Genomic DNA, 19,729 nt, shown 5'->3' with positions numbered 1-19,729 from the left:
ACATTTCCAAGCACCTCCAGTCATGGAAGGAGGGCAATACTCCACCCTAACTGAGAATCACTATGCTATAGAAACTCTTGCTCACATGCAGAAAGGAACATTTACAAGACCGTTTATATCAGTTTTGTTTATAATGGTAAAAACTGGGGAACAAATGACAATAGAAGAATGGATAAAAAGTGTGGTTTATTCATATAATTCAAAACTTTACAGCTACAAATATCTATATGGATAAGTCTCAAAAACATGTTGCATGAGAAAACAAGTTGCAAAATTATACACTGTATCCACTGTTAGTTCACTTATTTAAAATTTATAAAATGCATTAACAGTTCTATATATTTCACATATATGTACACATATGTGAGATACATGTATGTGACAAAGTATAAAAACATGACTTGAATGATACACACTAGGGTAGTCGCCACCAGTGGAGAGGGAGGGAGAGATAAATGGGATCATGAAATGGAACACAGAGGGCTTCAACGGTACCTGTTATGTGTTTTATATATATTTATATAAAAGGAATGAATGAAATAAAGCAAAACATTAAGATTTTGTTAAAGCTGGGTGGGCTGCCATTTCCCTCCACTCCTGTGGTTTCCTTGAGGAGGTATTTTTCTGTGAGCATTCCTCATTTTTAGCCACAACACTTTGTCTTTCTTCAGAAGTGGAGAAAGTTCCCTGATGATGTGTTTGGAGAGGGACTGACCATTCCCATCTTAGTCCCACCCTCCTCCTTTCTGAGATCCCTCCCATCTGCAGAAAGTGCGCTGGTCTGCTGTTGGCTACAAAGTTTAATGTCGGAAATCCCGGAAAACCCTGTCCAGATGAGTATGATTGCTTAATTCTGGGGTAAAGGGTTATGAAGCCAATTGTTGCTCCACACCCAACCTATGCTTTCCGAACTTACCAGAAATAAGCTACTATTGAGATCTTCCTGTCTTTGTCTCCCTTATTTGGTTTTTAGATCATGCAGAGGAAGAGATGTGCTACACACTTAAGCTATATCCTCTAACATAGACTTTACTGGTTATACAGCAGATTCTATTTCCATCTGCCTGACTTAGTCTTTCTCAGTCGAGTCAGAACTTGAGTAGGGATGAGAGGGATATAATTTATTGGCTTCCTCAAACTTCAACAGTAAGTACAAAGATGTTTGTTATATTATTCTCTATATTTTTTCATAATGAAAAATGTTTTTTAAAAACATATTTTGAGTTTGTAAACATTAATTGTGGATATATATGTGTGTATACATATTATATATGTACAAATATGTACATATCTGTACATATTATGTATATGTGTATATATGTATATATGTACAAATACATATGTGTATACATATTGTGTATATACAATTATGTACACGTAATTTCAGATACATGTGTTTGTGTATGTGTGCATATGCATATACACGTGCCTCTAAATAGTTGACTTTTGTGATAATAATTTATTTTTCACAGTTATTTAAAAATCAAGTAGTATTAGTTAATGGAGTGAAAGGACCTGGGTAACCACGTACCACATTTAAAGCAAAGTCAGAAATTCCATGTTGAAGAACTAAACAACTTTGTTTTTCTACCCACATCAATAGAATAAAAAGAACACTCTTGACACAAAAGCACCCATGTTTTGAGCCAACAAGGAATATCTTTGAATTACCTCTATTGGAAAAATATAAATGAAATGGAAAATGGATTTTATAAAGATTTTAGGTTTTTATATATCATAATCGTGGGGCATAAGACATTAGTAAAACAAGCATAAAAAGAGATGCCTGGTTAATTATAACACTATCCTGGTTAAATTCAGCAAACTTGTAATTCCTTCAAGTTTCCTAACTCGTTCCCTTCAATTCTCCTACTTCATCGTTTTCCTTTTGACTGCATTTCTGTACCTTCAGGACAAGGGCTTGCCCTGGAGGGGAAAAAAAAAGCTGAAGTGAAATTAGAAGGTTTAATCAAAGCTTTTCTAGACAGCATGAACAATCAGCAAACATTGAACTGGACAAAATGAAATGCCATTCAAATGGAAACAGCCAGAGTTAGCAGTTTTCCTCAACAAAGGACATGATTCCAAAACTTACTCCCCTTCGTCTCTTTACCACATACTTTTTCCAGCATTGAATGTGAATGAAATTTGGATTGTTGGTGGAAGGGGGGTTATGAGGGATGGGGGCCAAGTAGGGAAGAGTCACACAACATTGCTTCCTGGTTGCTGCACAGAATGCAAGTCATTATTTTTCAGTGACAGTACCCGGAGACTATTTAAATTTGTAGAGGTACTGCTCTCTGTGTCTTATTATTTTTTTTTTTTTGGCAGCGGTTTTCAGTTCTTAGAAATTGGCTCATACTTCAGCCTGTAGACACATCCCATTGTGTCATTTTTAACCACTATGGGAGAAACAAAATGTACTTCTGACTTTGGAAAGGAGGTCAGAGAAGAAAGAGCATGTGTCCGAAGGACTTCTACATCTAGATAAAAAAAATAAGCATGAACTGGTTTCTTTCCCAGCAGGCTGGTGTTCTGTGTCATATCCTTAGCACTGTGGATTTATTAATTATAACTCATAGATAGGCATTTTGTTCATTAAAAATGCTAAAATGTGATCAATTAAGCTGGCCCAAATATATTGTTTCTAGAATTGACTATTTTCAAATAACTTTCCAAATTTTATAGCCACTAATTGGAAATGCAAGAATGTAAGAGGTATCAGATTATTTCAATAAAAAATCCACTAATTCTTTTCTTCAGAGCTGAATTTAAAGGAATAGATCAATATTCTTCCTTTTGGGCTATAATGTCCAAATGCTCATTAAAGTAGAAAATACTCTACTCCTAAAAAAGGTAGCATATTATGTTTTTGAGGGTTTTTGCTTAAATGAACTTAAACCCACATTTGTTCTTCTCATTCAAATATATTTCATACTTATCATCTTTATCAGAGGACAGCAGGAAATAGGCTGCTTCAGGAGAAAGTAGACAGTCTCAGTACTGGAAAACAAACTAATCTTCCCACTGGCTCAAAGGCTAATATGGTGATGTCTCTAATATCACTTGGTATGGGGAGTGCGGGGCTGACCCCAAATTTAAGTCTTGGTTTTGGATTTGGAGCCCTGAGGGTTTGCCTGAAGTCAGCTACAAACCACCAGACAAGAAGGAAGGTTGAGTAAGAAAGAAGAAAGAAAAAGTTTTTTAAAAATATCTTCCTCAAAAAATCCTGCAAACACAAATTCCAAAACAGAAATCTATGCTAAGAAAAACAGAAATAAAAATTTAATCAAAACCTGTATTAATTCTAAATGATACTTATGTAATAACTTGGATAAAGACTTTTAAATACCATTACATACCCAGTAAAATGGCAAAAAAGACAACAATAAGAGTTGACAAAGGTCAAGCAACTGCTGATGGGAATGAAAATTGACTCAACCACTTTGGAAAACTGCTTGGCAATATTTACAAAAGCTGAATATATGCCTACCCTATAACTCAGTAATTTTACACCTAGGTATATACCTAACAAAAATGAGTACTGTACATATATGTACCAGTGGCATTTACAAGAATGGTCATGGCATCACTATTCACAAAAGCCCCTAACTGGAAATAGCACAAATGTCCAACAACAGTAGACCGAATCTTTTAAAATGTGATATATGTATTGTACACAATGAAATATTGAACGTGAATGAAAATAAATGAACTACAACTATAGACAACAATATGGACAAATCTCATAAGCATAATATTGAGTAAAAGGCAGTTTCTTGCAGTCAACATGAAAAGAGAAACATTATCTGTTACAATTTCCAAAAGATAAGAGAGGGGAGAACAAGTTTTCCCAAAGAAATATAATTGTTCTTGGCATTTGAACACTATTTTCTTCTCCAAATTTTCATAAATAGAAGCCTTTGCAATGTAAGTGATGTTACAAATAACAGTGAGCTCTATGATATATGATAAGCGTATATGATAACATCTCATTGTCTGCCAATGGCCTACCAAAAAAACACATTTCAGAAAACAACTAATTTTTATGAGATTTCAAAACAAGAATATGAGATTATAGTTATAATGGATCTACAACATTTTGCTGCAAAATCTAAAGTGTTTCAGTATTTCCATCCTACCTCAAACAGCACAACTATTAACCATGAAAAAATAATTTTCTGTGCATATCAAAAGAGGATATTTAATAGCTAGTTGGAGGAGGTGTCAGTAGATGTCCCTCTTCTACAACTTGTTTTAGGTTTTACTTTTCTAAAATATGTACAAAAGCATTAAATGGCCAATGGTTAATTATATTTACATTTTATCCATTTCTGTGTTCACTGTTTTTCTTGTGCTCCATGCTGTCCCTCTGGGTTCAACATGATAGGGTGTCACAAATCAATCCTTAGAATTTCTACTGAAGCAGAGTGCAGGCTTTAAAGTCAGCCCTGAGTTCAAATCCCCTCATCCATTTACTGGCTTGGCTGTGTAGCCTTGGACAAGTTAACTTAATCTCTCACATGAAACAGTTTTCTTAACTCTAAAATGAGAATAGTACTGTTTACTGTGGCTGGTGCCCACTGGCACGTAATAGGTTTTTCATCAGAGCCTGTGTTACATTTAAAATCTCATCAGTGGTAAGTTATTCTTCTTTGGGAGAGAATTTGATGTTTTTTAAATTGATAAAATCCATTCATAGAGAAGTGTAACATGGTGAGTGATTAAACTGAGTGATACTGTCTAGGATTTTTAAAAATGAGGTGTTAAGAGGCTTGTTTTCTCATATATCTTGTGTACCGATGCTGAGCGCAATTCTGTAAAAGAAATTTCAAAAATGGTTTAGCAGCGATTAGTGCTTGTGGTGTTACTGTGTAATTTCCTGAGGTGACTTCACTGTATGGTGTATAAATTCTGATTTCTTCTGCGTTATGTATTTCCTGGCATTTGTATTTACGTTATAAGCATATGCATACCCACTTCTTCTTTTTTCTTACCAAATATTTTTTCTAATGGATTTTTGTTTGAGGTTGTATTTTTTTTTCTAGCCCAGAAAAGCCACTATACCACTAAACCCAAGAGACAGAGAGACAGCAGCTTTGTGCTCCTAGACTCAGATTCAAAAAATGTGGGTGGAGGAAGGGGAGGTCAGAAAATAGGTTGTTATTTCCATTGCTGGCAATTTAGATTCAGAGGCATTTCATCTGCAGTTCCCTCAAGTGTTGAATTGAATAAAAGTAGTAGCAGAAACAGTGAAAGGGTGGTTGGGGGAGGGGCTGTGAACACTCCCAGCTAAACGCAAAGAGACAGGCAGCTTGTAAGCGTGCATCCTCAGCTTGGAATAAAAACCACAAGAAGCCTGAGAGCCAGCCTTATTGAAACAAGATACTGCTGCAGTGAAACAAAACACAGACCAAAATCCATCTACACTAGCAGAATAGCGTGCTTACTGTGTATGTGTTTCTCTGACCAGGGTGGGCTATGTAGAATGACTGTGTGAATATAAAGCACTGCTGCATTTGCATCCTGCCTTGCATGTGAATGATTTAGGAATAGATGTATTTCACATGCACCTTTACTAAGAATGAATGTGTCTATAAAGATTTACTCCTTATTTTACATTTGATTCAACCAGCATTCACATTTGCATTGAGCTAGGCACTGCAAAATATAGGTTCTGTAGAGGAAGCTTGTTATTTACAAAAATACAATATGCCAAATTCCCTTTTTAAGCCATTTTATGCCAGTTTTCCTTAGAAATATTGTTACACATCATAGTAAGCATCATAAACCTTCAAAGTTCTTTTTAACAAATAATATGCCTAAAGGGCAAGACAAATACATGGAAAATGAATAGAAAATAATGCTGAAGGAAAACTAGAAATTTAAACAGGAAAAAATAATTGGATGCCTACTGATTTATTTATCCTTTTTGCTTGCAATCCTGAGAAACTGGCTTAATTAGGAAAATGAGGAGAAAGACAAAGATATAAATTTATGAAAGACATTTCAATGTGCTTCAAGGATTGTAGAGGTTCATAACACTGTTCCTTTATTATACCTAATTTACCAAAAAAAAATGACTTTCCTTTTCATTATATAGATTCTAGAGTTATATAATAGATATTAATTAAGCTCATTTTATAAAAAAAGTTAACTGCACGATGTGTTGTAAGTGATACAAGAACTGTTCAAGACAGGGAATACTTCATCAAGGTGCTGATGATTTAGTTGGAGAAATAAGGCATACATAGTACAAAAGTGTATATAATCAATATCATGTACAGAAATACAAACTAACATGGAGACATAATGTGGAGAAGTGGGAGAAACATGAACCTCAAAGTCATACAGTCTTGATTTTTAATGCAGACTCCATCACCTACCAATTAAATAACCATGAGCAAATTCCTTAATTTCTTGGAGCTTTGGTTTCCTTGCCTATAAAATGGGGATAGCAATATTTATCTTATGAAATTGTTGTGAAGATTAAATGAGATAATGCAAATGATGTGCCTAATAAAGGCATAAAGTAGATGTTTGATTAGTTAGTTCTCACTCCTACCTAATAGTTTACAGAAGGCGTGAAAAGAATTGTTTTATGTTTTTTGTTTTTTTTTTAACTGCCCAGCACCTAAACTCCTTCTGATAACCGGGGCATTCTTTCCTTATAAGTCTTGTAGGAAACACCAGACACTCATTTTCCCAGCGTATTTCCAGCTGGACTTGACCAGTGAGCCATTGTTAACTATTAGCGATATTCTTATACTTCTGTCTTGATGTTTTAACTGTAGGTGGCAACTAATGGACTCCATGTTACTAAAGGCTGAGGTTGTTTGTACGCTTACATTACTTCCCATCTTCTTATGCACACCTCCTTCCCTATCCACAATTTTCATTCATTAGCTATATATTTTAAATTCCTTTAGTGATATCCTTTATGATTTTAAATGATATGTTTTAAAAAACATATTCCTTGATTTATTATCCTTTGAAAGTACAAAAAAAGATTATGAAAACATTAATAGTGCATCTACACCTCCTTTCATCACTTCTCTCCATCTGCCAACAAAATTTTGGTAGTTGTATTATTTTTATTTTGTCAGTGTTTACAACATTTATAATCTTTTCTATAACTATTATTAAATCTTTCATACATTGTCCATAGGATGATTCTAAAGACTCAAGATAAAATGCAGTTTTTACAATATGATTTTACAGTGAAAACACAACTATGTAGAATAATTGAACCAATAGAGAAGGAAATGTAATGCTAGATCATTGAAAGGTTACCATTAGAAGAATGTCCCAAGCATCAACATCTCTACTCCGTCCTCTTTAAATATCTTTCTAGCTTCTTTTATTTCTTCCTTTACTTGGCCACCAATGTTTTTATATTCTATATAATCCTCTTCTTTAGGTTCCTTTGTCATTTATTCAAAATAATCTACTTAAGTAATTTTTTATATAGAATTTGTGGGTGATAAAGATTGAGTGCTTACATGTCCAAAATTTTATTAATTATATATGCATCTTTAATTGATAGTTTGCCTAAATACTGTACAGATTGTTTTCTCCTAAGAATTTTGAAGGCATTGCTTCAAGGTCTGCTAACATTCAGTATTGCTAATGAAAAATTTGATGTCAGTCTGCTTTCTACTGTGTTATAAATAGAACATTTCCCCCTTCAGTGGAAGCTATTAGAATTTTCTATTAACTCTTGAAGTTCTGAAATTTTATAAGAATATGCCTAGGTGTTAGCAATTATTTACTCATTATCTTTGATATTCAGTGGTCCTTTCTAATCCAAAAATATATGTATTTTTTATTACTCAGGGGAAGTGTTTCCATTATAGTCCCTTATTTTTATGACTGTTTACTCTTCTCCATTATATTTATTTTCTCCTTCTGGAAATTCTGTTAAATACATGATAGACTTCCTGCTTCTATCCTCCATGTCTTATGACTTTTATTTCATATCTTCTCTCTTTTTGTCTTTTTGTTCTACATTCTGGGAGATTTCCTGACCCGTGAAGTTTCTCATAATCTGAATACTGCTGGTTGTAGACTCATGATGCAGTTCAACGTGTTCCTTGGTCCTCTGTATTTTTTGAAACTTGAATCTAGAGACTTGATCTCTGGAGGATCCAACTCTTTGATAAGATCATAAGTGAATTGTGTTCTTCTGTCAATACATATATAATGGCTTGTTTTTGTTCTTTTTAAATGTTCATGTTAACAGCCATTAATGCTCCATGCCTAGAACCCTTAATACAGTGGGCATTGCAAAATAGTGATGATATCAATCTATTTTATTTTTATATATTTTAATTAAATATTAAATATATTTATTTTTTATTTATTTATTTTTTTTTTTTTTGAGACAGAGTCTCACTCTGTTGCCTGGGCTAGAGTGAGTGTCATGGCGTCAGCCTAGCTCACAGCAACCTCAAACTCCTGGGCTTAAGCCATCCTACTGCCTCAGCCTCCCGGGTAGCTGGGACTACAGGCATGCGCCACCATGCCCGGCTAATTTTTTCTATATATATTTTTAGTTGTCCAGATAATTTTTATTTCTATTTTTAGTAGAGACAGGGTCTCACTCAGGCTGGTCTTGAACTCCTGACCTCGAGCGATCCACCCGCCTCGGCCTCCCAGAGTGCTAGGATTACAGGCGTGAGCCACCACACCCAGCCGAATATTAAATATATTTATTTTAATTGAAAATATTATTTCAACACCACAACCTGGGCACTTAAAGATTCTTAATAATACTGGGTTATTATTTCTAGGCTTTTTCAATGGATTGAGCTGTGAAATATATATGTGTATATGTATATGTATGTGCATATATGAAATATAACATATTTCCCATATTTATAGGTATAAACATTTAATATATGTACTTATTTTATTATTTTAGTATATATGCATATGTAGCCTACATTTGTCTCTTATATAGTGAGATACAATATCTCATAAGTTCATGTTGATATCTCTAATTCAAATTCAGGACTACAGGGTTAATTTAAATGTTCTGTGTTACACCTATATCTTTTTTCTTCCACACCAAAATTTTTGCTTTTCAAAAACACATGGGATGATAGACTATCCCAAAATCACTCATTTACTTTATCCCATATTACATATATGAGTTTCAAAATTATCCTAATACTACCACCATCATTTTTGATTACTAAAAACAGTTAAACCTTTTTTTGGCATATGTTATCCCCATTTCTCTCTGCCCTCTCCCTATTTTTTGATTATTGTACTATATTTACATTTTCAGATCCTACAGCTATTATATAGTATGATCTCTCTTTTTAACTCCAACTTAGTTCTATAAGTAACTATATATTTAATATTTAATGTCTCTCTAGTCATTTTAGTCTAAAGTTTGTTCTCTAGGATTCCTGAGGAAAAGCTTATGGGAATAATTTCTCTGAGATCTTACATGTTGATAACTATTTGTCTGTGCCTCTTTATATTTGAAGGTCAATTTTACTGGATATAAAATCCTAAGTTCACGTATTCTTTCCTTGAGTATCTTAAATATGGCATTCTCTTTTCTTCTGTCATAAAACACTGCTATTGCAAGTCTGATGATAGATAGCCTTCAATCCTTTTTGTCTTTTTATTTCTTTTTATTTTTTAAATTTACCTCTTTTAAACCTTCTATTTCTCTTAAGGCCTTATTGATTGTGTGACTATCATAATAATTTAACAATGTTTTATTGCATTTTCCCTATGTGTAAGGCACTATGAGCACAATGCTAGTGCCATCCCTCCCCACCAGGGTCCCTGCTATAGCAGAACGAATACAACATTGAAGTTCAGTCTTTAATCAGAGCAGATTTCTCAAGAGTGGCACTGCTGACATTTGGGTTGGATAATTCTCTGTTGTGGGGGTTACCCTGTGCACCATAGGATATTTAGCAGCATCTATAACCTCAACCTAAAATACTCCCCCCATGCCCTATTGTGACAACCAAAAATGTCTCCAGACATTGCCAAATATCCCCTGGGGGGCAAAGTCATTCCTGGTTGAAAACCACTGAATCCCACAAATTATTGTCAAATTATAAGTGTAATAAGAACTCTCCATCTTAGTAAATGATATTACTCAATCCCTTGGGCCAAAAATCTTGGAGTCATCTTTGGAGTCATTGTTGACTCCTCTTTCTTTCACACCCACATCTAATTTATCAGCAAGTCCTGATTCACCAACAAAATGTTTCCTGGTTCTGATTCTTCCCACCACCTCCAATGCTACCACCAGGTTCAAGTCACCTGGTAGTGTATTGCCTCCTAAATGGTGTCTCTGATTCCATTTTTGCCTTCCTCTGCTCATTTCTCCACATAATGGCCAGAATTAGCCTTTTATGATGTAGAACAGATAATGTCATTCTCTGCTCTAAATCCTCCAATGATTTCTCATTACTCTTAGAATAAAATAGAAGGTTTTACATGGCCTGCATGGCTAATATGATATAGCCCCTGGCTACCTCTCTAAACTCACTTTCTACTACTCTTCACCTTACTGCACGTCAGCCACACCAACCTCTTTGCTGTGCCTTAAATATGCCAAACACTCTCCCATCTTTGAGCTTTGGACTTGCTGTTCTTTTAGCCAAGAATAATTCTTGCTCAAACATTCCCATGGCTCACTCCACTTCAAACAGGTCAGGTCTCTGCTTCATTTCCTCAGAGAAGCCTTTCCTGACTGTCCTGTCTACAATAGCAACTCCATCACTCTCTGTCCTCTGATCCTGTTTTATTTTTCTTCATAGCAGTTATCACTACTTGACATTATAGTATATGTCCATTTATTTATTTGCTCATGTGTCTCTCCTCTACTGGAATATAAACTCTATACAGGAAGGACCTAGTCTCTCTTACCTCTTGCCTTCTAAGTCATTAGAGACCCTAAAGAGAGAACATCCTCAGGGCCAGGAACAGTCCCCAAAGCAACACAAACCAAAAATCAGAGACATCATCAAATGTTCATATGCAACAATTTGACATATTTGTGGGGCCTTTCCACATAACCACATTTATCTCCAAATCTCTAAAATAAGATTCTTTGGGATCTTTTTTAGTTTGCACTTGGTTACCTACCACCACCATTTTTTGAAATTTTCACACAACTAATGGAAGCAGAGCACACTGTATGGGGGAAGGACATGCTTGTAGCCCTGGCTTGGGTGAGAGAAACGTATTACATGTAACCAAAATGTTTGTACTCCCATAATATCCTGAATTTAAAAAAAAAAAAATTCCAAATTTCAAAAATCACAACAATGGAAAAATATCTAAATCTCTTTTTTTCTGAAACTCTGTGTTTATTCTTTATTGTCCTAGAAAGGATGGATGTGTGTTTCATTCCTATAGCCTTAACTACTTAATCCACAAAAAGAAAAAGAAAAATTTACAGTAGTCCTAACACAAAGCCAAGTATCTGCAGCATGTCTTTGTGTTGATGACAGGGTTTGTAAGGGTTTTTTTCCCCTATCTTTACTCTGTTTCCATCAAAGGAGGACCCAATTAGGCCAAATAATAATATTTCAAATCTGACAGCCCTTGAGAGACTGAAATGAAAACCTAAATTTGCCACATGGATGCTTTAGAGCCTGTGTTCTATGTGTGACCAAAGTGCATCCCAGGCTGATGCCCTGTGCATTACCGGTGCCTGGACATAGCAGGACTAATTATACAGAGAGCTCAAATTTTCTGCATCTGAATGTCACTCCTTACATTTGTTGATGCAAGTTAAAATCCCTCTTCATGACCCACATCATCTGATAACAAAAGCAGAAGAGCTTAGAACAAAGTGAATGGTGTAGAATACTCAACTTATTCTTGTAACTGCCTACACAAAGCGAGAAGGGTCTGAGAGGGGTTTTAACATGTGAAGTGTTTGTGCAGAGACCTAGAGCATCTGTGACTGTGTACAGAAGAATTAAACAAACGACAAAAGCAATTTGAAGAATTTGTGTATTTTGTTGCTGTGACTTCTCCCAATATTCCCTTCCCTTTTGTTTAACTTTAGCTATCTCTTTTAGTATGAGAATAAAAATTTTCAGTCTTTTATAAAGGAAGACAAAAATATACTTTTAAATGTGGGCCATTGTGCATTGCTTTTACTGAATTAGCCAGAGAGTGCAGTATTTTTTCCTCATGTCACAGGCAGTTCTATGTACATGTACATGCATAAAGATTTAGGGGCACATGAATATTTTGCTGCATGGCCATCATGTGTGTTTATGCCCTAGCACAGCCATTTGTGAAAGTTTGTGTGTGCTTAAGTGTGGCCATGTGCAAAGGAGAAGGACTCCTGCCCCATTATTCCAAGCAATTAAACTCCAACAGCACAAGGATGAAGAGGGGGCCCTGATTTTCTTTTCCTTTGCAGTAATTGCCTCAGCAATCATCTTTGATCAGGGAAGAGCAGAGGAGGAGAGTCCTGCAAGTTGACATCCCTGGTATAAATATATACATTTACATACACAGGGGCAGCGCGGCTCTGCAGCTTTTTACTGACGTCTCTGACCTAAAACCATTGTAGCTCCACTGACACCTCATTTAATTGAATCCTTCCCTGGCAGTGCTGAAGCCAGAGGACTTGAAAGGGGGAGGGAAGTGGAAGGATGGGTAATCAAGGCAGACTCTTCTGCCTGAATGTCTAGAAATGACAGGGAAGTAATTGCTTTTGAAAAGCAAAAAACAGAAATAGCACAATTTGTTCTATTTAGCAAGATGCTAAAAGGGGATAAAGGTATGCCAATTTTACCCCAAACATACTAAAATCGTCACCCCAAGAATAAAACCGATATGGATGTCTGTGTAAATAGGAATGAAATGGGTTTTTTAAAAGAAGAAGAAAGAAAGAAAGAAAAGAAAATCCTAAGAAAGAAAAATCCAGAGGCTTTCCTGGTTAAAGATGGCCAGAGACAATAGTAAGATTATTCTCAGCCCAGAGCCACAGCACAGCCCCTTTTGTCAGCTTCAAATCAGCAAGCCAGAGGGTCGAATCAGTTTAACCTGCCTCTGTGACACATCACCCACCCGCCTGACCCTAGAGCAGCCTCATTTTTATGGATGCAGAAGCTCATGGTGTAATTCATTCCCTGGCACACCCCTCTCGTTCAGTCGCCTGCCTTTGCCACAGAGGTACACTGCATTTTCTCTGCTGGCTGAACCGATGAGATATCAGTCTGTTTTCTGCTTAATGCAGGAGTTACCCTGCCTTATAGCTGAAGGTAATGTCCCTCACACAGCATCAATCTGAGGGCCTGATCACCCATGCAAATTAGCACATGTATACAAACTAAGGGTCTTAAAGTCATCATTCTGGACCTGGAGGAATCACCAAGTTTAGGAAAAATAAAACCTAAAGGATATTTAATAACCTTTGCCTCCTTTGTCATCAGCTCTCCATTCTTACCTTTTTGGTTATATGTTAATGATAACCTGAGAGCATGTGCACAGCAGGCAGTTGCTTTGCCCTTCGATTTAGTATATAGTAAAATGGCAAACAAAAAAGGGCATAATAAGCAATACACTACTAGTATATAGCACCTTTACAAAGCACTCTCATATACATCATTACATTTATTTAGATCTCTCAGCACTCATGTGTAATAGCAGTAGCAGCAGCTCTTCAACCCCTCATACAGATCAGGAAACTGAGGCTCATATAGTTCAAATAACTAGCATAAGTTCTCACTGTTGACAAGCAGCAGAGCAGGGAGTCCTGAGGTACAGCAACAGGAACCTCAGTTCTGGGTCCACTATTAGAGGGCCCTGTGCTGGCCCAACTCTGGCTGCATCTCATCCATTCCCATTGTGTGAGGGGTCCATGGGATTAAGGGAGGCAGGTGCCCAGTCATCACTTAGCAGCCCTCCCACCTCTAGACCACATTCCACTCCCCAGGACTCATAGAAGTTCAAATACGTTTTCAGGGCCTATGCAGGATTCTTCCCTGGGTCCATCTTTTTGATCTGCACCACTAGACCCCAGGGTAGCCAAAGGGGGACTGTTTGCAGGACTGGAGAATGAATTTTGGATGTGCAGGCAGAGTGTCCACACATACATGCATGAAATCATTCATAGCGAGAGACAAAGCCAGGGGTAGAAAGAGAAGGGGAACATGCTGGCGTCTAAGGCCTGTGAACTAACTCCCTACACAGCCATGGTCTAAGGTCCAAGCGTTCCTAACTAGAATGTGGCCTCCTAGGCTGTTATGAAGGTGTATATTTGTCAGAGTAAGAAGATAAAACATGTTTTATGCAGCCATTTGATTTGTCTTAATAACTTTTAAATATTTAGATATGGAATACAGACCTCCATTTGAGCTCTCACCCAGGTTCTGAAAACGTTAAGCGCAGGCTGGGTAAAGTGGCATTGGTGTACATGGTATAGATAAATGACAGTTTGGAAGAGATTACATAATTTAGACTGACATAAATTTTCCTTAGCTCTCTTTAAAAGGTCAAACGATTTATTGGCCTTCATAATACCAGCAGTTTTCCCAGTGCTTCATTGAAGGCTGAGAACCAATGTCTCTTATAGTAAGGGTGTAAATGATGAATCTGATGGTGAGGATTTTATGTTTTATAAGGGTACTAATGCAAACTGTTGGTTAATTACCTTGCCACATTCCTAAATAATATTAAATTGGCCCCTAAAATTAGTACCCTGGATAAAAGTAAAACATTTCATCCAGGAAATTATGAATTCTTCTTCACTGGCAAGATCAAGCTTAAAACTTCCCAAGATTAATAACTAAGTTAATCCGCTATCCATTTTCAGCAGGAGAATCAGTTCTGAGAGAAGGCAGCCCAAGGTGGATGAGCTAATGTATTAATATGACTCCCTTCAGCTGTTCACATCTACTTTCTACAGAGCTCCTCCTGCTAGCCTAAAGGACATGCCAAATCTCACCTCTTCCATGAAGTTCTCTCCTAACATTGAACTTCCATAGCACTTTATACCTCTATGGGATGAATATTATGTTCTTTCTTCATCAGCCATTTATCTATCTATCTTTCCTAATAGATAATAGAGGTCTGGAACCCTGCATCCTTTGCCTTGAATCCCCACAGTGTGTAGTGCATATACCTGGCATCCAATGAATATTTAGTGAATGAATAAACAAACAGATGATTCCTACTTTTGTCATTATTTTTGTACTTAAAAAAATTTTTTATCACATTTTTATGTGTTCTTCAATAGAGCTTGTGAAATGGAGTTCAAAATGGATCAGTACTAAGAGATTCTAAAATAAGTGGTTGTCTTTTATGTATAATTTCCTTTGGTATGAGAAAGAATACCATAAAGACTATAAAACTCAAATCCTGTATTGAAACACTCCTAGTTATATAACTATTAATAGGAACCCTATGATTTGTTACAGTGATTGATGAACTATTCCCCCAGCCTTCCTTTACTACAGCCTGAAATCACTGGCCATTTACTCTTTGGCCTAATAGCCACCATGCTTCTAGCCAGACTCTAATTATCTGGTTTTTGGAACATCATTAGGATCCATATCCTAGAAGAGTTCCTAATGAAAACCAAGTTACACTCTACATTGCACAGATTTATAATGTGCATCTCTGTGAGTGTGTGTGTATGTGTGGCGTTATTGTGCCTTTAGCATTTTTTTATCTGTAAAATGCAGAGACTAATACCTGTCTGCTTCATAAAGTTGTTACAAAAGAAAAAGATAAGTTAATATGTGGTAAAGTGCTTTTTAAATTAGAAAATACTATGTAAATATAAACCTAATTATTAATACTGCAGGTTCATAAATAGTAAGCCCAAATAGTCCCTAGCCCAGACTTTTATTTCTATCAGCTTAATTTTACCCACAGTTATATAAAAAGAAAATATTTATTCTGATTTCCCTACATAAATTACCTATCTTGAGACTTTCTTTTCAGAGCTGACCTATCAATAACTTTTCTTCATCATCAGGCATCTCATTTCCTCTGTCTTAGAGGTTGTGACTATCAATGAAGATATGGAACTCATTTATTCATTCTTGAAAATATTACTCAGTATCTATGTGCCAGGCATTGTGCTTGACAATTGAGATTTAGTGTTCAAAAGTGAGATAGCAAAACAGGGTAAGGTGATGGGGAGCGGCCTCTGAGTTGAGTAGTCTCTGAGAAGGTGACATTTGAGCTAATGCCTAAAGGACAAGAGGAGCATCCACATGAAGATCTGGGGACAACATTCTGGGCAAAGGAGAGCCCTGAGCTCCCAACACAGAGGTAGAGCTGGAGCACTTCGGGATCAGAAAGGTGGCTTAGTGACTCCAGCAGGGAGAGCCACGGGGAGAAGCGTGCAAGGCCAGATCGTGTAGGGTCAGGCAAACCTTGACAAAGAGGAGGGAATTAAGTCACAGTGCAATGGGAAGTCCTTGGAGGGTTTTAAGCAAGGGAGCGACATTGTCTGATTTTATTTGTAAAAGATTGCCCCGGCTGCTCTGGGAAGACTGAACGTAAGGAGCAAGATAGGAGGCAGGAATGTCCACTTGGAGGTTTGCAGGGCATAATATATTGATGCTGGCTTGGAGCACAAGAGTCTCGGGTGGTGGTGTGGACAGACTAGAACACATCTGAAGCAACAACCAGGAGGCCTTGTGGATAGACAGGGTGTTAGGGTGAGGAGGGAAGAAGTGGGGCTCAGATAACCTGACCCTTTGCATCAGAAGCAGCCCTGATTAAAAGCAGCCCACTGGTATACCAAATTCTATAAATCATTGCTGTCTAAAATCTCTCTCCCACCTAGGTAAAGCTGCATTTGCTGTTAGAAGACAGATGAACGTAGTTGAGCTCAATTGCCTCATTTTGACTGCTTAGAACACAACTTTATTTAAAGCCAAAGAAAGAAGTTCCCCATTGGCCCCTGCTCTTCTTAGGGCTCTGAATGACTTTGCCTCTATTTAGACCTACAGAGGAGGGCCAAGGGCATTTGTCCTACTCCTGGTTCTAATATAAGATGGAAACATTTAGGTCATTTCATTTTTCTGTATCTTTCATCCGAGAAATGGGGATATTCACGTCCACTCTGCAGAGGTTTTCTGACAATAAAATGAAATAATGTGGTCTGGCAAATACTTAAACTTCAGTAAAGGACAGTGATAATAGGGATGATGATCCACGTCTCACAAGACAGAAGTGAGTGAAATTGACCTGATTCCATCTGAGCTTGGGATCATCTAGTTCCATCTAAGTCTCTCCACTGCCAAAAACCCTCACTGCAACCTGAGCATGGGTCTATAAAGGAATATCCTGGGATTTGGTTCATCCAGAGCACCAGCTCAGGCTGACCTGATAACCTCTTGATGTTAGTACATTACTTATTCCTAGTTCCTTTGTGAGGCATAGGAATAATTTTTGGAACAGTAGCAAGGAAGAAAAAGTTTCTGATGAAATAATGAGCCTTCCTTATTTTGAGCTTTCCTTTGATGCTTGCCACCTCCCTCCCATTATGGCTCTTTGTCCACCATAGAAAAGGCCAGTGTCCTCAATTTGTGCCCAGCTGGAAAGAGAACATTGAGCTGAAGAGTGCAAAGAAGCAAAGAAATCACACTGAGATGATATTTTCCTTTATGAGACATTTCAACAATCATAACAGAGAGAATGTCTTATGAGCTGATTATCAGTTTTAAATATGGAAAATGTTTCCTGGCTTTAGAGCAGTCATTATGCCCTTATATATTCGATGTCACTAACAGAGCAAGTGAGAGGTTTGTCCTATATAAATAACATATTTAACCTAAGGAGAGAAAGAAAAAACCGTGACTGTTTCCTAAATCCTGATATGTACCAAGAGTCCTGCACGGTTGGTAAGAAGATGCTTTTTAATCTGAATGCATGACTCTCATCCCCATCCAGTTTCTTCTCTTTTTTATCCAAAATGCCTTGCTATTTTTACAAGGTTTTGATATCTTTTTCTGTCTTTAATCATTTTAAGCATATGTACTGGCAGCCTCTACCAGATTTTTCTATGACCTGATGTTCTCAGGGGTATAAATCTGCTATTTGCTTTGTCTACTACTCTCACTGATGGTTTTTAGTTTTGGAACATGCGAGTAGATCCTCAGCAGGGCTTTATCTACAAGAATCTTAGGTGACCTACATGCAGGTGATGCTCTCCAGAGTATTTCTGGGTTTGCTCCTGCCAAATGCCTCAGAGATAGTAATGGCCGGAGACTAAATTTGATTGTAATTTCTCTGCTTGGAGGTTTTCTGAACTTGGTGTATAATAAATATAAATCCCCATACCGTGTAAAGTGTAGTCATAAATTCTCAGGGGAAACTTGTTTCCCACCCATGGGCCAGGAAAAGACAAGCATGGTTGTGACAACAGATGGATTTTTTTCCCTAGACATTCCTTTTAAGGGTCTCAGTTTTGTGTGGGGATCTCAGTTTCAACTTACTAACTTTCATGAGCCCTTGTCACCTTATAGGTGCTAAAACCTAATCCCTGTAGTCACTGAGTCTGGGCAGTGCTCTCCAAAGCAGATATATGTCCATGGCTTACTGCTCTCATTTCAGTTCCCTCTTTTTACCTGGCATTTGGGGAGTTCCCTACTCACAAGCTTAGCCCCCTGTTTTAAAGTATATCTTAACTTTTTGGTGGAAGGGTTTTTGGGTTATCTGGTTCACCATCTGGCTGGAAATTGAAGTATCAATTCATTCTTCATGTTTCAGCCAGAGAGACCTTTTCAAAATACAAATATGATTTTGTTATCAACCTTGCATAAAATACTTGAATACCCCAAGTATCTTAGGACAGAGACAGAAATCTATGATCTCTAAGGTCCTAAATGGACTGCCCTTACCTATTTCTCCAGCCTCATGTTGCATCATATTCCTCTCATTTTCTGTGTTATGCTCACACTGGGGTTCTTTTGGTGTCTAGACTATACTTTACTTCTCCTTACCATAGCAACTTTCCACATTCTGTTCCCTCTTCCTGGAATACCCCTATGTTCCCTCAGTGCACTCGCGCTTCAGATCCCCACATAATTGTACAGTGGCAGTTGTTCTAGGTCATTTTCCTCTGGCACATATATTTATTGCCTGAGATACCTGTCCTTTATTATACTTATCACAGCTGTGGTTTTACTTTTATTTTTATAATTACTTTATTACTGTCTCACCCACTGGGCTGCAAGCTCTATGAAGGCATAGACTGCATCTTTTTTTCCTGACTGTTTTTATTAGCCAATAAAAGTAATATTAGCTACTACACTTGCAGTAACACAAACAATCCTAAAATCTCAGTTGTTTAATACCATAAAAATAGTCCAAATTGGGTCAGGGAACTCTTCTCCAGCTGGATCCCCAGAGACTCAGATTGTACCCCCATCTTGAACATGTCACCATCAAGGTCACATCGGAAGGGAAAGAAAATGAAGGATCACATGGGAGGTTTTTCTGAGCTAGGCCGGGCATGCTTCTCTTCCACCCACATCCCATTGGCCAGAGCTTAGCATAAGCTAAGCTGCACTGCAAACAAACTGGCAAATAATAGATTACCTGTGTGACTGGGAAGAAGAGGAGAAAATTGTTATCAGTGAGTACTCAAGTCTCTGCCACACCATTCTATTTTTAGCAAAGAGTAGTTCCTGACAATAGAAAGTTTTTGATAAGCACAAATTGAATGAATCAATAAATAGCTGGGTGGGTGGATGGGTTGGATGGATGG

Source organism: Lemur catta, chromosome 20 (assembly GCF_020740605.2).
Source record: "Lemur catta isolate mLemCat1 chromosome 20, mLemCat1.pri, whole genome shotgun sequence".
Classification (NCBI taxonomy): Eukaryota; Metazoa; Chordata; class Mammalia; order Primates; family Lemuridae; genus Lemur; species Lemur catta.
This window is presented reverse-complemented; position numbering follows the sequence as displayed.